General features: G+C 44.1%; 1 pseudogene; it reads left to right on the forward strand.

The window, feature by feature from the left end:
• The first annotated feature begins 2,092 nt into the window (after positions 1 to 2,092).
• LOC115291417 lies at positions 2,093 to 2,796 on the forward strand (annotated as a pseudogene).
• Positions 2,797 to 2,803: the final 7 nt, after the last annotated feature.

Raw genomic sequence — 2,803 nt, forward strand, 5'->3', positions numbered from 1 at the left:
AGCATAGATGAAGAGATAGCAACCAAACAAAACATATATTCTGATAGTTGAATTGTTCTTAGCCCTCTGTCTCTACCAGTCCTTGACCACCTGACACAGAAAGAACTCAGACTGGGAGAAAAAACTAATATTAATAGGAATGGTAAATTGGTGAGCATGGCCTGGGTCCAAAGACAAAACAAATTTGCTACCAATTCCACCCCCTAAATATTGCTTGACTTTGGGACTTAGTTATACGAACAGTTAGATCTAGAGAGAGATACTCAGCCAGCCACGTGGGAGATGTCAGTCTGCCTCAAACCTCCCTAACTGTAAAGGAAGGAGAGCCAGGGGAGTGATGACAGCCCCCTTTGCCTTTAATGCAAGGGCTCCTTCCAGAGGTTAATGTGGTTCAAAGAGCCAGAGGCGCTGCCCATCTCTCCAATCAGTTAAATCGATCCTTGTTCTGTAGGAACAAGGATCTATTGCAACTCTTTTCTCTTTACACTTCTTGGTTGTTTAAGATGTGGGTAACTAAAAGGCTGATATAGCTATGCACTTTATTTTTATTTTAGACAATATCATTATAAAGTTATCCAAGTCTTAGTCAAAGCCTAACAATTGATAAATAATTTTTATTTATTTATTTATTTTAATAAAAGGAGGGTCAGGACTGGCTAGAATTTCATCAGGTTAGAAACCTTCACCTTTTCAACCTACCTTACAATGGCTAAAAAAGATAATAACTCCAAACCAGATGACTACAGGTGGAATTGCTTTTTAAACTTCTGGGAATGTGTACTTCCTTTGAGTGATACTCTATGCAGAGGTTGAATAATACAGGATCTCAAATTTTATTTGAATGATATTGACATTTAGTGTGTCTCTCAAGTTAAGAAGTGCAACCTATTGTCTTCCAAGTAGAGTTGGATCAATAGGTGAGCTGTAGCCCATAGGTTGACTGCTATATTAAATTGAGTCTTGTGCCCTGGGGCTTTCTATGTTCCATACCAAGCATTAATGATCACAAGATACTATTTTACCTCTTATGATTCTTTTTTTAAAAATTTTTAATGTTTATTTATTGGAGAGAGAGAGAGAGAGATTGAGAGAGAGAGAGAGAGACAGAGAGAGAGACAGAGAGAGAGAGAGAGACATGGATTCTGAAGAAGGCTCCAGGCTCTGAGCTGTCAGCACAGAGCCCAATGTGGGGCTTGAAATCAGGCACCTTGAGATCATGACCTGAGCCGAAGGTGGAGGCTTAACTGATTCAGCCACCCAGCTGCCCCAACTCTTATGATTCTTAATCTTGACAATAATGAAGTAATGTTTTCATGACAGATATCTACTACTTATTGAGTGCTTCTCTATGTGTAAAGCATTGTTCTAAGCTTTTTAAGTGTCTGACTTCCTCAATTCACATAATCACGTTAAGAAGTAGATAGTTGTCGTGTTCATTCTGCTGATCAGAAACTGAGGCATATAATGGTCAAGTAACATGTCCACGTTTACAGAGCTAATAAGTGGTACAATCTGAGTTGTAACCTAGTAATCTGATTCCAGAACCCATGTTCATCCTGCAACATCAACTGAAGGAGCAATGGAGGATTTGAGCGGCTCTGGATTCATTCTATGATGCTTAGATCTCTCTGCTGAAGCTGACCCAGAAATGTTGGATTAATCCCTGTAATCCGTGTATAACACCATGTAACCCAGCGATGCTTTCAGTTCCCAGTTTCCAGTTCTCGGCCATTGAGAGAAGAAAGGAGTTTTACCAGGCACAGATTTGAAACTACATCGGAGAGCATAATATGCTGATGTCAAGGACAGATCATCAAATGACGATCAGGGTAAGTACGTAAAGGAGGATACAAAAATGGGCAGGCTGGTGGCGGACTCGGGAGCGGAGCGGGAGGCTCTGCGGGACCCAGTTGGAACCAGCCGCCGAGGCACCGCCCGCACTCTGCCACCGGGTCTGGGCGTCTCCTGCTCCGCCCAGGGGAGCGAGCTTGGAGCATCTCGCGCTGCGGCCACTCCTCGGGGCCAGGAGCAGGGAAAACGAGTACTAGAAACCCCCAGACCCGAGTGCAGCCTCTTTCCGCCTCCTGAACCACCATGACCCACTTCAACAAGGGTCCTTCCTACGGGCTCTCGGCCGAAGTCAAGAACAAGATCGCTTCCAAGTATGATCATCAGGCTGAAGAAGATCTTCGAAACTGGATAGAAGAGGTGACAGGCATGAGCATTGGCACCCACTTTCAGCTGGGCTTAAAAGATGGCATAATCCGCTGCGAACTCATAAACAAGCTACAGCCAGGCTCAGTGAAGAAGGTTAATGAGTCCTCTTTAAACTGGCCTCAGTTGGAGAACATTGGCAACTTTATTAAGGCTATTCAAGCTTATGGCATGAAGCCACATGACATATTTGAAGCAAATGACCTTTTTGAGAAGGGAAACATGACCCAGGTTCAGACTACGCTGGTGGCACTGGCAGGTCTGGCTAAAACAAAAGGATTCCATACAACCATTGACATTCGAGTGAAGTATGCAGAGAAACAAACAAGGCGTTTTGATGAAGGAAAATTAAAAGCTGGCCAAAGTGTAATTGGTTTGCAGATGGGAACCAACAAGTGCGCCAGCCAGGCAGGTATGACGGCCTATGGGACCAGGAGGCACCTTTATGATCCCAAAATGCAAACTGACAAGCCTTTTGACCAGACCACAATCAGTCTGCAGATGGGCACCAACAAAGGGGCCAGCCAGGCGGGGATGTTAGCACCAGGGACCAGAAGAGACATCTACGATCAGAAGCTAACATTACACC

This window comes from Suricata suricatta, chromosome 5 (genome assembly GCF_006229205.1).
Source record: "Suricata suricatta isolate VVHF042 chromosome 5, meerkat_22Aug2017_6uvM2_HiC, whole genome shotgun sequence".
NCBI lineage: Eukaryota > Metazoa > Chordata > Mammalia > Carnivora > Herpestidae > Suricata > Suricata suricatta.